Consider the following 23,030-nt stretch of genomic DNA (forward strand, 5'->3'; position numbering starts at 1 on the left):
GCCTATGCATAACAAAGAAAACAATCAGCAAAACTAAAAGGCACTGACTGAATGGAAGAAGATATCTGCAAATGATGTATCTGATAAATGGTTAGTAACCAAAATCTATAAAGAACTTATCAAAATCAACACCTCCAAATTAAATGATCTAGTGAAAAAATGGTTGAAAGACTTGATAGACACTTTTCCAAAGAAGACATCCAGATGGCTAGCAGACACATGAAAAAATGCTCAATGTCACCCATCATCATCAGGGAAATACAAATCAAAACCACAATGAGATACCACCTCACACTTGTCAGAATGACTAAAATTAACAACTTAAGCAATGACAGATTTTGGAAAGGATATGGAGAAAAAGAAACTTTTCTGCACTGCTGGTGAGAATGCAAACTGGTGCAGCCACTCTGGAAAACAGATTGGAGATGCCTCAAAAAATTAAAAATAAAACTACCCTATAACCCAGAAATTGCACTACTAGGTATTTATCCAAAGGATATAGGAGTGCTGATTTAAAGGGGCACATACACTCCATGTTTACAGCAGCACTATTGACAATAGCCAAAGTATGCTAAGAGCCAAATTCCATCAACTGATGAATGGATAAAGACAATGTGGTATATACATGCAATGGAATATTACTCAGCGATAAAAAGAATGAAATCTTGCCATTTGCAACAGCATGGATGGAACTAGAGTGTATTATGCTAAGTGAAATAAGTCAGAGAAAGGCAAATATCAAATGACTTCACTCATATGTGGAATTTAAGATACAAAGCAGTTGAACAGAAGGGAAGGGAAGCAAAAATAATATAAAAACAGAGAAGGAGACAAACCACAAGAAACTCTTAAATACAGAGAACAAACTGAGGGTTGCTGCAGGGGGGGTGGGGATGTTAGGTGGGAAGAAGGGCTAAAGGAGTGAAAGGCATTAAGGAGCACACTTTTTGGGATGAACACTGGATGTGATACCCAAGTGCCTGCGCATTGGTTGTGAAGTGCCCTTCTGCGGCTTCCTGTGCAAATGGGTTCTGTGGCCTAGCATCCCATCCCTGCTACCTGCAATCGTGTGCCAATACCCATGAGGTCTCTCTGCTGAGGTTTCCACCAGCACACAAGTGACAGCATGGTAGCCTTCCCCTCCAGTGGCTTGCTTGTGGCCACCCACGACTATTACCATTGCCACCTAGGGTCCCTTCCAGTAAGAGCTCCTGTAGAAGTTCAGAGTACCCTGTCAAAGCCAGGCCTCACCACCCCTGCCTCCCCAAGACCAACTTGGGTCATTGGTGGGCAAGTTTATTTTGGAGGAAGTCCACACTCTTGTTCCTGGCTATAGTGTTGGAATCCCCAGAATGATCAGAATCCTCCCAAGCCTCCAATGGCATGATCAGCTGTGACTTGGCTCTGGAAGCCACAAGGAAGCAGCCTGGTGGCCAGCCTAGCAAAGCCAACACCAGGCCCCAGTCCTGAGTAGCCACTACCAGGCTTCAAGAGGCACTAGGCTCTTCAGAGCACCTCCTCTCCCCTCTCTGTCTGGTAGACTAGGCAGTCTGCAGCAAGCAGAAGCAGTTGAGTTCTTTTATATAAAAACAGGAAAATACCAAAAAGGAAGTTGATAGAATCCCACTCTTTACAAGCCACATGCAAGCTTTTCTGACATGCTATAACCGTGAGCCTTGCATCAAGTAGAAAATAAACCTCAAGTTAAAAAAAAAAAAAAAAAAAGAATAAATTTCCTTTGAAAAGGGATTTATTAATTTTGGTCCCTTGACCCTTAAATGGCTCCTTGTATAGGTTGTGGAGAGTCCGTGAATACTTGGATATTGTATGCAAATTCGGCACATGCATACATAAGTATGTGGTAATCTATCTCAAAAAGTTTTTTTTTTAATTTTTTTATTATTACTTTTTTTTATTTCTAGGAGAGAGAGAGAGACAGCGTGAGCAGGGGAGGGTCAGAGAGAGAGGGAGATACAGACTCTGAAATAGGCTCCAGGCTCCGAGCTGGCAGTCAGCACAGAGCCCGACGCGGGGCTCGAACCCGAGAACCGCGAGATCATGACCTAAGCGAAAGCCGGACGCTTAACCGACTATGCCACCCAGGCGCCCCTCAAAAAGTTGTTTTTGCTAAAAAGAAGTTAAAACCAGTGCACATAAAAAGGAATTTTTTTTGTAACTTAGCTTGAGTCACTACCTGAAGTTCTTAGTTCTTAGTTCACTTAACTGCGAAAGGGTTCATTACCCTATTTCTGAGAAAGTTAATCCATGAATCGCAGATCTGGAAAAAAAATGGAAATGTTATGTGGCCCATTTCTCTGCTTTTAGAAATGACTACAGTCTACAGTAAGTTAAAAGAACATCATTTTTCAAGCTCTGCAGAGCAGATTTCAATCCTTTTTTGGTAGCCATTCATTGTTCACATTTCTTATCACAAAGTTCTTCTGTGAAGCCTAATTCCCTTATGTTGCAAAATAATTTGATCTCTTATGTTTAAAGAGCCAGTATTTTTGGATGCTATTATTAAATTCACCTTCAGCTTTCTCTCCCTCAGTACTTTTGGATCTTTGCACAATTTCATTTTCATATTCATTAATCATCTTCATGGCTTTCCTCTGAACCGTTTCCAATTTTCTATACTTGTCTATAAATTCAGAAATGAGTGCACTAAAGAGAGATTCACAAAACCTTCCATTGATTGGTGAACTTCACTATGGTCACTGGAATTGGTATGTAATAATAAATGATTATAATATATAATTATAAGCTTGTCCTGTGGGGGTGAAATTATAAATTCAATGCAAAATGGGCCAGATAAATTTACTGGGAATGAAAATCTGGAATCAACAGGGTGGTCATCTGACTAAAGATTGTGAATCAAAGGAAAGATGGTGTCACTTAAGAGAGATGTTGGTCAGCCATGAAAGCTTGACAAAGAATCACAGACTCAGGTCCTGACAGTGACTACCCAAAGAGTATCTAGGGAGGAGAGTGTTGGACAGATTATTTTGATAACCTGGTCATGCTTGTCTCTTCCTGTTGATCAGATAGCTGTAGTATGTCTGAGTCCTGCAGTCATTATAGATTTGATCACTTACTCCAGAACTCACTGATGTGACCATGTCACTCATGTACAAGAAGGAAAGCAGCATGACCAGGTGACCAGAAGAACCCATTCAGCTCTCCCTATATTCCTGGAAGACCTGATTTCTATATTCAATCTCTTTATACCCATCATACTTGCCAAATTCTAATTAAGATACTAGATAATGATATGTCTACATTTTTCCAGTTTCTTGAAAAATTGTATTCAACAAATTCATTTTTATTAACCTTACTTTATACCACAATAAAATATAAAACTTTTGCTTGGAGGTTTAAATCATGAAAGGAAGATAAATATAAAGTCTATTGGTTGCTATGCCAATGTTTACTTGAATAAAGGAGGTTTTTTCCTTTATTGTACTTCAACATTTTCTTCCTAGCAATGGAAAGTGTAGATAACTAACAAGTATATTATTAGCGTCTAACTGATACCCAACTCAAAAATCTTCACTAATGGCACACCTTTGGCAAATTGTCCTTAACTCATTAGCTCTGAGAGTGAAAAGGAATACATGGCTATCAAACATCATATATATCCATCTGAAAAAGTCACTCTGCATGAAATGCTATAAATCATATAGGAAACTTAAAAGGATTCACCAAAGTATATTAAGTGGATAAATAATTAAGAAGTTCATGAGACACAGAAAAAGGTCCAAAACATAGGCCAGCAGTACTCTTATTCTCTATCATGGGAGTCAGTTAACAAGCACAGGATGGATATATTGATAGCATTTCTCTTCCCAGGGTCTCCTGGGCTTCATTTGCAAAAAAATTTGGAGAGGTTTGCCATGCATTCACAGTAATTCATGTACTTCCAACCAGTGACATTACCAGCATATTTGGTACACAGAGAACATTTTTCTTCTATACAACAAAATTATTTTCAGTAATAACTAACACATGAAACGAAAATAATGTCAACAAAAGAAATGTAGACTGACTTTTTTCTTTATTGATCTTAATAAACACAATCATACCAGAAATCAATGAGAGAATGAATTGATGAACATTCAGTTCTAAAAAGGAAGAAAGTAATCGATTACATTCTTGTGTTCTCAATTTACTCAAGATACTTTTTGGAAAAGAAAAAAAGGAAAAACATACTTGTTTTGGTTTGTCATGAATGATTAACATTAAAGTTTCTATTTTTAAGCTTTAGCGTCTGCAAACTTAAAAATCTTAAACACAAATAAAAACTCCAAGTGGTCACATGAAATGATAGAATTGAAATAATTCAAGTTCTGTTTCATTGTATTTATAACTATTATTTATTTTTTTAAGTTTATTTATTTATTTTGAGAGAGAGTGTATGCAGGTATGCACATGTGAGTTTGGGAGTAGCAGAGAGAGAGGGAGAGACAGAGAATCCCAAGCAGGCTGTTGCACAGGTTCTCTAAAGTAACTTACAAGTGGAATACAATGTTCAGTGAGAAGTAAGTCTTCTAAAAGGAGGTACTTTAAAGGAAATTATATATTTATATATATAAGCAATATATAATATACATAATATTTGAAAAACATAACAGTAACTGTTATGCTTGTTTAGATCTTAAGCCAACAAACATTTTTTTCAGGGAGGAGTAGTTTTCCACTGAGTGTTTTGACTTGCAGGCTCATAATGATAATAAATAGAAGAATAATGTTTTTGGTTTTATTTTTGTTTTTACCTTCCCTACACACAGGGTACCATTTTTTGCTTGAATCTGGGGTAGATTGATACTGTTGACTCAAGTTTGATATGCTACTTCTTCCAGTTTAATGATGCTGAATTGTAATCTGTTTTTATTTATTTTTTTGAGAAAGAGAGAGTGTGTGTGTGAGCAGGAGTGGGGGGTACAAAGAGAGTGAAAGAGAGAGAATCTTAAGCAGGCTCCATGCCCAGTGCAGAGCCCTAGGCGGGGCTCAGTCTCCTAACTGTGATATCATGAGCTGAGCCAAGATTAAAAAATCAGACACTTAATTGACTGAGCCAGGCAGGCACCCCTGAACTGTAATATTTATCGACTCAGGATCAATAGTAATCTGAAAAATTCCCTCCACTTCCAGCCATAGATCAAATAATATTATCCACTTTTTTTTCACAGAAGCTGACTGTACAAACTTTACTTACTTAGGACCTACACATGACCTTTTTTTTGGCAAAGTGCTCAAAATAGAACCCGAATTCTTGACCAGCTCAAATTGGATGGCTAAATAGGACATCATGTTTAGAGTCACGCCTGTAAACCATTCATCTCCCTCTCAAGGCAGTGTCAGTGTGTGATTCCCAAGGGCATCTTCTTTCTTCTTTCATGATGTTGCTAAATCTAATGTGAAAAGGCTCAAGGCTTTGTTGTACCTGTTCAGTCTCAACATTGTACACTTTATTTCCCAAGGAAATAGATGGGGTTTGACTTTGTTCTTTACTGTCTCTTTTAGTGTAAAGACCCGCCAGATTTCTCTTATATCTTAGTGTTACTTCATCTCCTTAATTTGTTTATACACCTCTTATGGATTTAAGAGAACTTGTTAAGTATAGTATTTAGTCATAAAATAATTTCCTACTTTTCATCCTTGATGTTCTTGGACCATATTTTTGCTTTTATGAAAATGTGCTCTCCTGAGTTTAGATTGTATTGTATTATGGTTGAGAAAATGAACTCAAAACCTTTTTTGTCTGTTATCTAGATTTCTTTCCAAAAGGAAGGATTTTTAGCAGTTAAAAAAAAAGTTGTCTGGGGGCACCTGGGTGGCTCAGTCAGTTAAGGGTCCAACTTCAGCTTAGGTCATGATCTCATGGTTCATGGGTTCAAGTCCTTCATCAGGCTCTGCTGACACCTCAGAGCCTGGATCCTGCTTCAGGTTCTGTGTCTCCCTCTCTCTATGCCCCTCCCCTGCTTACACTCTGTCTCTGTCTGTCTCTCTCTCTCAAAAATAAACATTTAAAAGAATTTTAGTTAACCATATCCAAGTGCTTCAATTCATCAATTTATTATATATGGTATATGTAATTTATTTTATATATGATTTATAATTTACTACATAAACATTTATTGTATAAGCATATTACATTTGTTGTATAAATATATTACTAGAGCTTCAAATGTGACAGAAAGTATGCTAGGTGCTAGGGATACAGTGAATGAACAGAGCAGAAAATCGATTCTGGCCTCATGGAGCTTACAATATATGAGTGGCTAGAATGTACATTTTTTACTTACTTGTAGAATTATCCAACTCCTGAAGTGACTTCAGGTAGCACATTTGCAAAACCTTTCGTAAAATATCTCATCATCTACAATATATAAGTACATTCAGTTAGAACACAGAGCAGCCAGAGGCAATATTCCATAGTGATTAAGAATTCAGGCTACAGAGTTGTTTTTTGTTTTTTTTTTAAGTATTTATCCATTTAATGTATTCCTCTAAATACTGCAAGGTAGGATGGGAATTTTAAAGATGGGTATGGGGACTTAGGCACAGATGACACTTATACACTGAGTCACATTCCACTGTCGTACCGCTAGGACACTGTAAGGGGACGACGGGTCTGAAATCACAGCCCCACCGCCATGAATTACAGTTTATAAGACAGGGTGTGTCAGGATGAGAACACCCACTGTGACCAAGGAAAAGCCTTTGTGAGAAGATTACTTGAGGTGTTCCCCATCAGAAGAGCACACCCCTGATCCTGTACTCTTCGTTGACCCAGAGTTGACGGGAAATAGTCAGGTGGGGATTTTTCTCTTCCACAGCCGTCAGCAGCATCTGAGTCTCCTCATCAAATACAGATTTGTCCAGCCCAAGATTTGTCCAGGCTACAGAGTCAGGCCAAATCCTGGCCTTCCCCACTGTGTGGTGGACACTGACATTCTACTTGACCTTTCTGAGTGTTATGTTTCTCAGGATCAAGGAGGATAAAAATAGTATGTATCTCACAGAATCACTCTGAGGATTAAGTAAGATACGAAGGACTGAGGGGTGCCTGGGAAGATATCTGACTTTGGCTCAGGTCACAATCTCATGGTTCGTGGGCTTGAGCCCCTCATTGAGTCTCTGACATCACAGAGCCTGCTTCAGATCCTCTGTCTCTCTCTCTCTCTGTCCCTTCCCCACTTGTATTCTCTCTCTTTCTAAAAATAAATATTAAAAAATATAAAAAAAAGATGTGAAAAGCTGAGAACAGCATCTAGCACATAGTAAATGATAAATAAAACTTAGCCATCTTTATTATCATTTACTACTTTTATTTTTATTTTCTGCTACGAGTGTTTAAATAAAAGCCCCGTTAGATAACCATTAGAAATAAAATGTAAGTATTAAGTAATTTGTTCATAAATGTATCAGTCGGAATCTAATCAGGAAAACAGAAACCATACAACGTATTTCAGATAAAGGGAACTGACCACAAAGGAGTTGGCAGGGTTAAAATAGGGAAAAGGTAAGAAGTAGGAACTCCCGAAGACCAGGAAGCCGCAGCTGTGCCCTGGGCTGGCACCCACCAGCTCGTCCTTGCTGTCTTTCTGCTAGAGATGTTGCCATCAGTGCCAATCCTGGGACTGGAACTACCTATGAGGCACCGTTGCTGCCAGGACAAGATACCTGCAAAGATGTGCTGCTGCCTACAATCGTCTTTCTCTCGTCCCCAGAAACTACCAGCAACTGCCAGCCCCTGCCATGAAGTTGGTGCCAGAGGCAGAGCTCTCTCTTCCTTCAGCCTTCTGTTTTCCCACTGAGCCTCCCACTGGCAGCACCTGACAGAAAGGGAGCCTAGGAAAGGTAATTTGCAGACTACCATGCCCAGCGGTACAAAGCAGAACAGAGAAGGGAAGGAATGGAGCTGAGAGACAAGTAAATAGCACAGAAAATAACGTGCTCAGAACTGTTATCAAATCAGGACTGAAGGGTCATCAAGATAATTTAACTCAACTTATTATTATTTTTTTTAATTTTGAGAGAGAGAGAGAGAGCGAGCGCATACACAGCTGGGAGGGGCAGAGAGGGGTAGAGGGAGAATTCTAAGCAGGCTCCACTCTGTCAGTGCAGACAGGGCTCGAGCTCATAAACCCATGAGATCATGACCTGAGCTGAAATCAAGAGCCAGACACATAACCGACTCAGCCACCCAGGCGCCCCTATAATTCACCTTCTAGTTGGAAGATAGAACTGTAGATGTTCTCTTTCCTGCCCACTTTTTGTTTTTTCTTGATAGTTGATTTTGTTCCAGCTAAATTTCATGTTTATCCTGGCACAAACTCTACCATAGAGTCTATTAGAAGTTTCTATGGAGGCGTTTTTTTTTATTTTCTTTTTTTTTCTTACAAATAGTTTATTATCAAGTTGGTTTCCATATAACACCCAGTGCTCATCCCCACAAGTGCCCTCCTCCATGCCCATCTCCCCCCTCCGCCCCACACCCATCAGTCCTCAGTTTGTTCTCAGCATTCAAGAGTCTCTCATGGTTTGCCTCTCTCCCTCTCTCCTACTATCTCCCTTCTTCTTCTCCCCCATGGTCCTTCTATGGAGGATTTTTAAAAAGGGTTTTAAAAAGGAGAGTTCTAATGTTTGGAGTAGAATTTTAAAATGCCACTCTGTCCATTCTGCTAATCAATGCCACTAGTTTGCTGTCTTGGTAATGAGCAGTGCAGAGGCGTCAATATTCTCCTACCTATCTGGGTCACTGAGTAGGGTGTGGAAGCTTTTGAAGAGCTTCCCTGGCAAATAAAAGCATGCCAAGAAAATGATAATGGGTAATGATTATTGCCCAAAAGATACAGGGAGCAGTCTTTGGAAACCATGACCAGGGGGCAAGGCAGCATAGCCTCATTATGTAGTCAGGAGAGAAAAAAGTAAAGCCACAAACTTTTTCTACCTAGTTCTTAAATAATTTTTAGTGCTCAAAAGGCACTGAGGACTAATGTGTGGAGAACATTCATTCAGATGTTTAACAGCTACGAGACACACCTAAAGTGTTTCCTGATATCATGTCTGAAGTAGTTCTACCAGTTACAACCTATGTTTATGAAAGTAAGATACCGAGTAATCCTTAATTGAGCTGATTACTTTCATGTGAGAAACACAGTTCCAGAATCAGGTACAGCTGGATTCAGACAAGGACATGGGTATATGGTTGGAAAGGATTAGCACGTAAATAGAAGTAGATGACCACAGATCTGGTAGAGACACGTAACTTTATTTAAGGGTCTTTATGGTGAGACCCTCATTAAATCTCTTCCACCTTCTTGCCAAAGTCCCTCCTCATTATGACTAAGTATTATTTCCCTAATGAAATAAAACCACTTAACACTTTAGAGTGGGCCATATCTAATAATACATTTGTGAGGTTTACATATGGACTAGCTAAGAAACAGGTAAAAGCCATGGGGGTTGTTATGCTGGGGATGGTAGGACTGAAAAGGAGTGGAATAGAGAGATGGAAAGCATTAGTTGCAAATTATACCTAAAGGGAAGCTCACTAAATACATAGAGTGTTTTAGAGGCAACATGATGTTCTAGAAAGAACACAGGCTTGGTATCACTCAGATGGGGATTTTGATTTTTTTTCATTTCTTGGAACCTTAGAGATAATATATGTGAAATCACCTAGCACACGGCAGATATTCAATAAAAGGCAGTATTCATTTATTATGTACATAAAGTGCATTATGACAAAATAGTTGACCCTGTGAACATAAAAAATTCAGATGCATCAGTGCGGCACTAAGTTCCTCCTCCATGTAGCACTGAGAACAACATTTACATGTATTCGTACAGCTTCCCCCCACTCCCACCCTGCCAAGCTGTCTGTCAGTCAGTGAGTAGGCCTGACCTCCAGGTCACAGTCAACAGCATAGGATACAATACCAAGAAGTCACAGAAGGCAATTCTGCCATATGCGGAATTTTATAATTTTATAATCCCTCATCCAAGTGACAACTTGAAAGATTTGGACCAGGCTGGCTGTGTTTCCAACAAAACAAAACAGAACTTTGGAGACAGCACCAGATAATGGGAAGAAGGTGGGGACAGGAGGAGAAAACTTCATCTGGCCTCAGCTCGGCCACTAGCTCGCTGTGCCATCCTGAGGAGCTCTTTCCCTCTTTGTGAAAAGCTCTTTAAACTGAGTGTTCAGGGAAGGCTTCTCAGAGGAGGTGAAATCTGAAGTGAGACTTGAGTGACAAGAAGGAGCCAGGTATGGAATGAGCTGGAAAAAGAGCCTGCCTCATAGAAGAAACAATTGCAAAGGCTCTGAGGCAGGAGTAAGTGTAGAGCATTCAAGGAACAAAGGGAAGGCCAATGGGACTAAGGCATCATGAGCAGCTGGGAGCATGATCTGAACTAAGGTCAAAAAGCATACAGGAGCTTGATCATTTGGGCCTTAGATTTTATCCAATAATCAGTGTCAAAACCCTGGAGGGCTTGAAGGACATGGAGGACATGATGTGCATAATATTTTAAAGATTGTTCTGGCTACTGTTTAGGGACTAGTGTAGGGAACATAAGTGGAAGCAAGGAGGTTATTTAAAGCCAATTGCAGCAGTTAGGCGAAGGATGATGGTAGCTTGGGTGGCAGCAATGGAGACCCAAAGAATTGGATAAATTCTGGTTATATATTGGAATAACATCAGTATGTATCATAAAGAAGAAGTGGATGTGCAGAATGGTGAAGAGCTGCTCAAAGATAGCCTTGGAGCAGGTAGAAGGTTGTATTTCCCCAGGTAAAGACATTAGAGGAGAGCTAGACAACAGTAAGGGCTTGTGTAAGACAGTGAATTTTAAAAAGTGGACCGGAATCTAAGGAGAGAAGTGAGGATACAAGTAGGTGGGTAATGGAGAGTAAAAAAGCAATGAAAACAGTGGATTGAAGTTCTCTATTATCAGTCACTGACATGAAGTTTTTAGAGTAATTACCAGCATTCTAACTTTTGGTAAATTATTCAACAATTTTTCAAAGACTCAATTTCCTCATCTGGAAAATGGGAGTAATAATTCCTATATTACAGAGCCATGTCGGTATTCAATTAGTACATGTCTATAAAGCACTCCCTGTAGGTCCTGATATCTAGTAAGTGCTCAAGAAATGACATAATCTATAAAGTAAAGCCCTTTCAACTCCTTTCAGTTTCTCTGGGCTCCAGTTCCTTTGATTTGTACTTATGCAACACCCATGGAAAACAGAATGTGATTGTCCTTTTGAGTTCATTCTCTCCCACCTAGGGATTGGGTAAAGGTAAAGAATTTCAAACACACAAAAGCATCATCACATTTTAGCATTCATAATACCTCGATCCCCAATAATTTCCATTTAACAAAATTTCAGTAGGTTAAAAGAGAACATTAGGTCATTTAGACATCTTTTACTTTTAAGAAATAAGGCCACCCCTATACTCCTATCCCAAAGGTGCCATTACCAGCAGGGTCCATGTATCTGTGTCCCAGACTCTATGTTCTCTGACTGGCTCCCTGGAGCAAGGCCCTGTGTCTGACTTGGAGAAAGAACCCTGTTCTCCCAGTACAGGCCTCTGGGAGCAGGTCAGTCATTTTCAGAAGTTGCATTAACCTTTCAGGCACCATTTAGTGGATTAATGTTTTGATGCACTAAATAGTACCCTAGTGATCCATTCAGATATGATGCAGCCTTTAAGGAGAAATCAGGCTAAAAACTTTTTTGTTCCCTCAAAAAAAAAAAGAGCTTTAATATTTGCATCTGTCTTTACAACAGTTCTCTAAGGGCCTCATGATTCAGTAGAACCCATTATGATTCTGGTATCAAGGGACAGGAATAAAACCTGCATAATGGTATTAAGCGCAATACAAGTGATATGATGTACCATGTGGCTTAACAAGACAATAATGATGCTTTTCTGAACTGGCAAGAATTGGCCTTATTTTACAAATATAAATGTGAAAAGATAGACATGTTCAGTGATTTAAACATGCAATTCCTCCAAGTAATTGATGACATTTTTCCATAGCTAACTCTCACTTGAGTACTTTCTATGTGCTAGACATATTCCAAGCACTTCATATTGTTTTAATTATTTCCTCCTTACAGCAGCCTTATGATTCTATCATTCCTGCATTATGGATAAGCAAACAGGTGCACAGAGACATTCAGTGACTTGCTTATACAGCTAGCAGGTGGTAAAATCAGGATTCAAATTCAGATAGCCTAGCTTCGTAGCCTGGCCTCTTAATCACATACTCTAACCATGTTTTTCTAACTTTTGTTGTCATGACTCACAATAGAAAGTATTACTATACTGTAAACTAGCAGAAAGATAATACATATCCTAACAATGGGGAACACATTTCAGCATTTTTATTTTTATCCTTTTCCATTCTGTTTTTAATAAATGCTGATTGAGACTCTCTGAATTTATTATCTGACCCAGTATTGGGTTGTGGCTCTTGGTTTTCCAAACACTGCACTAATTATGCTGCCTCCTAAATAAAGGAGCCTGGGATTCATAAAGAATCTGCACTGGAATTGAATGGAGGCTAAAATTGGCCTCCTTCTCATTTCTTGCTCATCTTCCAACTCTCACCTGTGCCCAGTTAACCAAGCAGCCAGCAGGGGAAGATTAGGGAGAAGAGGAAGGATTGATTTGCAGAAATGTCCTAATTCCTTCTCAATTGTTTCCTTTCTTTTGTTTTACCATTCAAATTATGCCTGGACCATTTTAATAGAGAATAAAAAACATCACCCAAAAGTCCAATTCCCCTAAGCCCTAGAATAATGGCATTTTTTACTAATGAAACATGCAAACTACTGTCGAGTCCATTAATAGTCTCAATTTTTAATCTCTCAGATGATGGAACATTAAGGTTTCCATAGCAGCAGATTCTAGCTGTTGGGGGATCCCAGGCTTTCAGTTTGTGACAATTAGGGTAAAGCATTGCTGAGATTTTCCAGTGTTTCTGTGTCTTCATTATGCAGCACTCAGGTTTGTTTTTTTTTCACTGATTATCATGATGTATTAGTTTAAGGAGCTTGACATATTGGTACCTACCCTGGGAGAAGATAGTAATTTCTTACAGCCTATCACCAGGAGCTGTCTGAAATATCTGGAGTGATGATCTAGGGTTGATCATTATCTTTGGTGTTTGCCTTATAAATTAATAAAAGTCTTGATGAATTCAATTATAGACAGTTTGTGTTCCAGGTCTCTAATGATTTTTGATGAGGACAAAACATCTAATGATCTAAGACAAGACCAGGAAGACCCTCTTCATCTCTAATGTCCATATATCAGAAGGCGACAGTATGTAAAGCCTAGTTGGTTTGATAAAAATTAACAAGTTTTTTGGATTGAGTATAGCTAAAGGAAGAGAGACATCAAGTGGCAAAAACAAATTTGAATATTGACTTATAACCAGTTACTATCTAACGCCATCATAGGATGCACAGTATAAGATCACAAAGTTCTAACTTTACTAACTTGAAGGGCACAGCTGAAGTTACTTTTTCTTTTTCTTTTTTTTAAGTTTATTTATTTTTGAGAGAGAGAGACAGAATGCGAGTAGGGGAGGGTCAGAGGGAGAGGGAGACACAGAATCTGAAGCAGGCTCCAGGCTCTGAGCTAGCTGTCAGCACAGAGCCTGACGGGGGCTCGAACCCACTAACCATGAGATCATGACCTGAGCCAAAGTCGGCCACTTAACCGACTGAGCCACCCAGGCGCTCCTGAAGTTACTTTTTCTTTTTTTTTTTCTTTTTTTTTTTTTTACAAATAGTTTATTGTCAAATTAGTTTCTACATAACACTCAGTGCTCATCCCCAAAGTGCCCTCCTCCATGCCCATCCCCCCCTCCCCCCCACATCCATCAGTCCTCAGTTTTTGTCAGCATTCAAGAGTCTCTCATGGTTTGCCTCTCTCCCTTTCCCCCACCATTTCCGCCCTTCTTCTCCCCCTTGTTCCTCCGTCAAGTTCCTCCTAATCCTCCTATACGTGCAAACATATGATATTTGTCCTTCTCTACCCTTGAGGGTGTTATGCTGAGCGAAATAAGTCAGACTGAAGTTACTTTTTCTAAGGAAAGTTGGGAGTTGGGAAGAAAGAAGGGAGGGAGAGAAGATGGGGTACAAATAGGATTTTCCCTATTTTTCAAATATGAGAAAATATACCAGGAACTCATATGGTGCTTATATAAACTATAGCATATACATACAACACCCTATGAAGTAGATTATTAACGGTAAATGCTCTATGTTAATCAAACCTAGAAACAGAAATATCCTCTTGGACATACATATCCATAGCTAGACCATATTTCCCACCCTGTTTTGCAATTAATTAAGATCTCATAATTGAGTTCTGGCCAGTGAAATATAGGAAACAGTTGGGGTCTCCCCTTCTATCTGTTTGCTGCATGTTGATGGCTCAGATGACCACTGTGATGCCATGTGTGGAAGATGAAGATATATCTGCCAACCTGGTTCTTTAAATGACCATGTAGAAAAGATGCCCATGAAGACCCATACTGGAATTAATGAGAGGAATTAATATATTTTTAATGGGTTAAGTCACTGATATTTTTGGTATTCTTGTTGGGAACCAATGGCAGTGTTAAAATATCTTGCCAAATACAGAAATTAATACTTTTGTTGCAGGATGCTGCTGTAACACAAAATACGCGGCCTTAGCAAGGAAAGTAGGATTGCCAGAAGAATGGCAATCAATGTTATATTGTGTCAAAACATCTCAGAAAAGTGCAATAACATGAAAAACAGACCATGTACCTACTGAAGTAGCCATTCTAGAGGAAATAGTTAGAAATAATGAATGGATTAGTGTATGATGGTGAACTTGGCTGGGTTTGGTATGAAAGTAAAAGACATACATAGGACAAAAATGGTCAGTTTCTAGATATTTGGCCAGGTTTGGAAAAGCCAACTGCTTTTCCATCCCAGTTTAAGATTTGAGGATTTAATATCAAAACAGCCTTTTAATTGAATAAATATGTAAAATCCAGTCCCACAACAAAATCACATTAATATTTTTAAAAATCACATTAAGAATGTAGCCTTCCCTCTCATGATCAGTAGCCTCAAAATACTTATTTAATTGAAAGAGAAAAGATTGGGGAAGGATAGAGGGGAATCCAAGAAATAAAATAGAGAATCATATCTAGTAAAAAATTTGTTTTGAAGTTACTGGCGTGTGCAATGACTGGAAGAAAATAGATCAAAAGCCTACTAAGTTTTTAAGGAACTTTCATTACTAAGGAAACTATAAGCACGAACTTAGAAAGTCTTTAACTCTTTATGACTTAAAATATTCCTTGAATCTTCAATCTTCCACTTTTAGAGAGCTCTACAGTCTCCAACAAAGGTACACCAATCCCTTTTTCAGAAGTGACCAAAAAGAGGAATAAAAAGAAAGAATCCCTTAGAGAATGGATCCAAGAGCCATGGAGTATCTACTGGAAAGCAGAATCAAGTTTAATTAGGGCTAACGAGGACCTGAAAAACTTCACAATGAGAGTCCCAAGGGATTTTACCACATTGCCCTGCACCAGTATTTGCTATGGCTTCCATTCTTCCCTTTTCAAAATGGGAGGGTTTATTGTGGTTATCTTCTCCCTCCTTCATCATTGCATGGTGTCTTTAGAGTTCAAAAGTCACCACATCATGAAATTCCACATCTATACACCCATACCAGCCTGAGGTCCTAGACTTTGGATGCAGCGACAGGATAGAACTCTAGGTTATGTAGCTTTGGGTGGTCCAACTATGTTCTATGTATAGAGGGAAATGCCAAACAGATATTTGGTAACCAAATGGGAGTACTAAGGCAAAGACAATGCTATGCACTCACCAAACACATTTCCTTTTCTTCCTAGGCACACCATCCAGCCTCCTTCATGGTTAATAGTTAATTCAACAATTGTGACTAAAAAATATTGATAGAATTGATGTATACACTACATTCAGACTTTGCTCATAAAATCTATGTTGCAATCTTCTACTTTATCTTCACTTTCCTATGCCTGCCATTTCAATGCTAACAACCAGGGAAAACTTGAGAGCTACACACTGAAGGTGGCAGATTATTTATCAACGTGGGTTAAAGGGTTGTACAGAGAGGAGTTCCCACTCCTTTCCTCCAATACACACTGGACTGCACAAGAATGATTATAATCCCTCTAAACTGAAAGCAGCCAAGAAGTTCCTCAATTAGTAAACGTATAAACTGGTACACACATACAGTGGAATATCATTCAGCAGTAAAAAGGAATGAACCATCAAACTATGTAGAGACATGTTTGAATATTAAATTTACATTGCTAAGTAAAAGAAGCCAGTTTGCAAAGGTCAATCTATATTATTTCATTTATATGACATTCTGGAAAAGGTGAAACGATAGAAATGATAAACAGATCACTAGTTTTCAGAGTTCAGGAAGGAGTAGGTTGGGGAAGAGTTGAATAGATGAAGCACAGACGATTTTTTTATGGCCATGAAACTATTCTGTGTGATACCATAATGGCGGATACATGACACAATATATTTATGAAAACCCACACAATTTTATAGTACAAAGAGTGAAACTTATCACATGCAAATTAAAAAGAAATCATTTAAGAGGTCAGAGGATCACAGGATGAAATGCAGACTGTGACAAAACACTCTATATTAAAAATGTTTGAAACTCACTGAAGGGATTAAATGTGCCTATTTATGTAATTTTAGAAATAAGGGAAGTCTATAAGACTACAGTCTATAGTAAATAATTTATTTATTTAGTCATAAGACTAAAGGCAGAAAGAACTGCACCCAATCACTACTCTACAATTAATAGAGAGATATTGGTTAAAAACTTTAAAATCAGCATATATGGAATTGAATAATTAAGTAAATGGATAGCTGATGATAAAAGCAGGATATCTCACTATGGTCGTACTAGGTTACAAATAAGCAAGGAGATAAGACTAGAATGACGCATAAGGTAATGGACTAGAGTGGGAGACATCAATATGAACTTATGTTTAGCTTACGTAGACATAACTGATGACATATAGAAATATTTATAGATATATGCATATACATGGGTTAGTATACACACTTATATTTCCTTGCTCTGCCAGCTGATAGTGCCTAGAAGCAACAATTCTCCAGTAGCAATAAGAAAACTGACATCCAGATCTTGGTTTCTAATACCACTCTCCAATAAAAAGAACCAAGATTACTCGAAGAAATGGCTGGTTCTAGGACTGAGGCAGGAAACATGCACAATGAACTACTGCAACATCTAATAACATGCAGGAAGTTAAGAAATGCTTAAAAACAAAACAAAATCCACAATGATGGTATTGCATTAAAAGAAATAGGAGTCAACTGAAAGAGCTCTCAAAGGTCAAAGCTGGAACAATGTAACCAACAAGATAAAGTATTCGATTATATCTCAAAGTAAAAAAAATTTCAAAAAGCCCATAATGATATAAAGAAGTGACTAAATTAATAAACAAATGGAAGAGAAGAGACAAATCTCTCATGTAGAAAAATTTCAAATAATCTATGTAGGCGCTCCACTCACAAAGAAGGATAGCATAGGTCCCTGGTCCTTAAGTGGGGGCTGCACATAGTGATTTCCTTACAAAGAGAACAGCATCAAAAAAAAGGGAAACCAGTAAGTACAGTGGAGAAACCTGAAAAACTACCTGAGCCAGGTTATCAATGTCAACATCAACAGTCATGTTGGTAGTATATATTCTTAATCTGAAGTCATAAAAATGGCAATTTACCTCTGTGTCTTCCCCCAAACGCATAACTACAGCCTAATCATAAAAAAAAAAAAAAATCAGACAAATCCTAAGTGAGGGGTACTCTAAAGAATACCTGACCAGTTTTCCTCAAAACTGTCCAGGTCATCAAAAACAAGGAAAATCTAAGAAAGCTGGCACAGCCAGGAGGAGCCTAAAGAGACCTGACAACTAAAAGTTATGTTGTATCCGGAACATAACTGAATGGAATCTGGAATGGAAAAAGGACATTCATTAGGTAAAAATTAAGGAAATCAGAATAAAATATTGATTTTAATAAATAATAGCAATATTAGTTCATTGATTTTTCCAAATGCACTATAACAATTTAAGATGATAATAATAGGAAAAACTATGTTTGGGTATATGAGAAATCTCTGTACTATCTTTTCAACTTTCTGTAAATCAACATTCTAAAATTACAAGTTTATTTAATTTAAAAAATGTTAAAGTATGGTATTAAAATCACTTATTCTTTCGTTAACTTTTTCAAGCTAAAATTGATGGTGTTGGATATGGGGTTTATACGGTTACTTCTATTTCTAAAATTCTGTGATTTCATGACATAATCTAGCAAGAAATTTATCACAAGCAAAAAAATCCCAAGAATATCAGCATTAATGAAAGTTTGATTTCTTAACAAAACAGCCCAGTAATTTTATTAACATTTTTGTTCAATTTAATGCCTCTTTATTAACTAGAAAAAAATAATTTACATATTTTTTTCTTGACAATAATCAATATACAGTGTTTGCCAGATCTTTCCTCCAACAATCATCACAAAAGCAAAAAGTCTCTTCAAATGTAGAGTATTTACTGAGAATGAACTAGCACAGCATGGGAAAAGAGTGGTTATTTTTAAGCAGGCCCATTATAGTTCTCTCGAGAGCAATGGTGTACATATTCACGTAAATTCATTAGGACACTGGGCAGATGATGAAAGAATATGACTGAAAGGTACTGCTGTGGTTTCCCATTAGTAAGCGTGATGGCCAGTGGAAGGCTAGCCCTGTGGGAACACCAAGTATGAGAAATAGAAGGAAAAAAGAACTTCCTATTTCTTCTTTAAAATGAGAATTACCATTTCCTAATGCTGTACTGTCAGTAATGGATGGATGACAGGCAGTATGTGGTAATTATGATGAAGGTTGTCAGATGGGGGCTGTGGAAGGGGATGGCTGATCTGCATCAAGACAATACAGTGGATGAAAAACTGTTGAGTGTTTGTAGCTGACACAAAACATGTCTCATATTTAGTCAATTGAACAGCACTAGAGTTCAGTCTATGACTAATTTATAAAAGGGTCTACTGAATGTAGGGTAAGAAGACTCAGTGAGCTACTGTTTGTAACATGTCTGCTTCAAGCAGAAAAGAGGATCTTTATTATTATTGTTATTGTTGTTATTATTATTATTATTATTAAATTGGTAACTTAAATACTCACATCTTTTTTTTAGAAAAACTTTCAAGAGGGGATTTAAGAAAAGCTGAGAGAAAATGGAGGTGAAATCTGAAGAACTGTGTTTGATTCATGCAATCAGTATTTTAGAACTCTAGATAAGTCATACATGTTTATTAAGCCCTTGTTTGCTCCTATATTATATTCTACTCTTTGGAGATTATAAGAGGGATGTAAAACAAGGTCCCACTACTGTGAGGTAACTTGACCCTAATTTAACAGCAGAACCAGAGCAGATAATCAGACATGGAAAATTAGAGAAACCCAATGTTTAGAAATATCAAGGCAATAGGATGTCAGAGACGGGCTTATTGGAACAAAGTCCTATAAAAAATCATTAAAACCCTGATTCCTAAATTATGCTTAAAATACATTTTTATTGTTTCTGGATGCTAAAAGAGAATTATGCAATAAATGATACCTTTAACAAAGAGGAGCCTTTACTGTCCTCTTTAAGTCCCTATCAGGTTGTTCAGCATTATACACAGATGGGCATCCAAAAATCTATGTTCCCTGAGTCTTCCCATAGAATCTCAGCTTCTTTCAGCTACTGTTCATTGTTACCAAAGCCATGGGAAGCCATTCCTGGATCCATTCTGGGGGAGTAAGGGTGGATTCTTTATTCTTCAGAGTAGACTATTTAAAGGGGGGGGGGGGAAGCCAAAACTTTGTTCTTGCTAATACCTATCACTTCTCAAGGCAAGATCTAATGCATTATTTTTTCTGAAAAATCATGACTTATAAGTAAGAGGTGAAAGAATACAAGATGTATAAGAAACACTATATTATACCTTGCATACATAAGTTTGTGGTGCCAAAGTACTTGAAAATGGTATGTTCTTCAAATAGGTTTTTGTGTATTATTTCTGAATTATCATATTTATGTTATCTCTTTAATAAAGAAAAATCTTGGTTTTCTGTAGAAGTTATTTTCCATTTCAATTCTATCAGAATTATCAGAATTCACTATTATGGGGAGACCCAATTAGTGAGATAGTCTACTATTTAGACAATCTTTTTATACCTCTGTTCTTCTGAGTCATCTGTTTGCTCTCTGTAGTATTTTTATTTCTCTAGTAAATGCTTCACATTTCAGTCTTAAACTAGACATATTTTAACAAAAAGCATTGTTTTAAGAGGATACAAAATGGTTTTCAAAATATAACTTTTTAAAGTGTCTACTTCATGCAGATAAAAAGCCCAAATATAGCTTCAATGCTGTTATAATGAATAAAATGAGAAACTCCCACAAAGGAAAAAAAAATCTTACTCCCAAATGAAGACCTGCTTATTTGTGGCAGCACAGTGAAAGAATGTGCTCATGCCCTGTCAATTTTCAGTAACCAGGTTGTCTCCATAACACTTGCTATAGATGCTTTCTTCAAAGAAAAGAGATCCTTTTCTAGAAGCAGCCCTCTCTTTAGAGACAAATCACTCTGTGGTGTTTGTGTGTGGTGGCAGGGGAGGGAAAGAGGAGGTGTTCCTCTCCCTCAAAGACTTGACTCATCCCATTTGAGGGCCATTTATTTCTGTTGAGCCCAGGGTAACGAGGTAAATGACTAAAACAAGCATATTGTGTTTTCTAGAATGGTATTATTCCTTTGATTTTATCTAATTGGTTTATTATTAAGATTTTATATGAAGAATAAAAATAAATGTTTATTTTGAGAGAGAGAACACACACACACACACACACACACACACACACACACACACGATTGGGGGAGGGGGAGAGAGAGAGAATCCAGCTTGAAGATCGACATGGGGCTCGATCTCATAACCATGAAAACATGACCTGAAGTGAAACCAAGTAGTCAGACACTTAACAAACTGAGCCACCCAGGCACCTCAAGAATAAAAAAAAAAAATAATATAGTATATTATGTTAAATGTTAGAATAAAATGTTTTCTGTTCGATACTTTTCACCTCCATAGGCAGAAATGTAAAATAATGAATACGTATAATTTAGTGAGACTGGTAAAGGGATAAGAAAGTACCTCTTCAGACAAATCCCACACATAATGATAGTTCTCAAATAAACTGATCGTTCATTCATTTGAAAAATATTTATGCCAGGCACTATTCTAGAGCAATAAAGAATAAGGTCTAGTGTTGGCCCATGTTCTCAAGAAATTTACTAGCTGGCAAAAAAGGCAAATATGTAAACAATTAACTATGACATAATGTGATACATATCATCAGACAGGCATAGACAAATCATCTAGAATTTCAAAGTTTGACAGGCACATGGAGTGCTTTGTGTCATGGCTGCTGGCAAACTGGTTGCCAGAAGGTGCTGATGACAGATTATTGGAGCACTGTGTACATGGCAGCTCAATAGACATTGGCTGATGTAATGAACGGATGAACCTTGATGTCTTCATTAGGAAGTATTAATTCACAAAACAATGTCTATTGTTCTGACATTCCTGGCAGAATAAGAATTATGTTTGTAAATATTCTTTAGCCTCAAAGTTACAATGTTTTAATGTTCTGAGAGTTCTTAATGAAGACAGTTACATTTAGAAAGAAAGAGTCATCACATTGGGTTAAAAAGCTCATGGCATTCCATGGCTTTGATGATTATGACATGCACAGATGTGCTTAATGAGTTTGGAGCAGCAAAAGGTAGAAGGTTCCTGATCTGCCAAGGACTAACAAAAGACATACAATTTTCTACAAGGAAAGGGATAAGGAACAACCACTGATTTTCAAATTTGTGCTTTCAGAACAATATCCAAAGTGTTCTTTAGAAACATCTGAAGTGTTTTTAAATTAATGTTTCTATTATGGACTGACTTGTGTCCCCCCCTAAAATTCATACGGTGAAGCTGTGAACCTCAATACCTCAGAATGTGACTGGCTATTTCAAGAGGTGATTAAGTTCAACTGAGTTCCTCAGAGTAAGCTCTAATCCAACTAGACTGATGTTCTTATAAGAGGAGTGTGGGACACACAGAAGGACACCAGGAGCACATAAACATAGAAGAACGACCCTATGAAGAGGTAGCAGGAAGGTAGCCATCTGCAAGCCAATGAGAGACATCTCAAGAGAAACCAACCCTGCCAGTGCCTTCTTCTTGGACTTCGAGCCTCCAGTACTATGAGAATATACATTTCTGTTGTTTATGCCAGCCTGTAGTATCCTGCAGCCCCAGCAGATTAACACAACTCCCCTATTATGCTGTCTTCCCCAACCATTAGAAAACTCTGATTCTACTGAGGCTATGCAGCCACAAATCTGAATGTTTTAAATGCACACAGCTGCATCCCATGCCAGCACTTCTAGGGTTCCGTCTTGGAAAAGGCACCAACCAAAGAAAACTGTGTGTTTTGCCAAAAAGCTCTCCTTCCTCCTGCATACCTTCACCTATCTCCTGTGTGTGATCTCAACTGCCACTGTGATGCTGCTGCTGTTGTGGTTTGCAGAGGTTTGGGACCAAAGATGTCTGCTCAGACCTGACCCCAGTCATCACACAGATGGAGCAGAGCAAGGGAACAAGAAGCCCCTTAGACTTATCTATGAGAATGGGCATCCTAAGTACGTCCACTCTATGACCCTGGAATTCAAATCTCATGTATGTGCTGCTGTGCCAAAATTATTTCCATTTGGCTGTGCCTCTCTTGGGGCTCCTTTTAGTTCTGTAACTCTAGGTTGTGGTTAAGTTTATCAAGCACTCCTGGAAATAAAAATTACTTCCATTATCTAGGAAGTTCCT

The 23,030-nt window shown here is 38.0% G+C and overlaps 1 pseudogene; it reads left to right on the top strand.

Annotated features, from left to right (window-relative positions):
* Positions 1–1,126: 1,126 nt before the first annotated feature.
* Positions 1,127–1,470, top strand: LOC120243555 (annotated as a pseudogene).
* The last annotated feature ends 21,560 nt before the right edge of the window (positions 1,471–23,030 follow it).

Source organism: Hyaena hyaena, unplaced genomic scaffold (assembly GCF_003009895.1).
Source record: "Hyaena hyaena isolate Hyena2069 unplaced genomic scaffold, ASM300989v1 scaffold_344, whole genome shotgun sequence".
NCBI classification, from domain to species: Eukaryota; Metazoa; Chordata; class Mammalia; order Carnivora; family Hyaenidae; genus Hyaena; species Hyaena hyaena.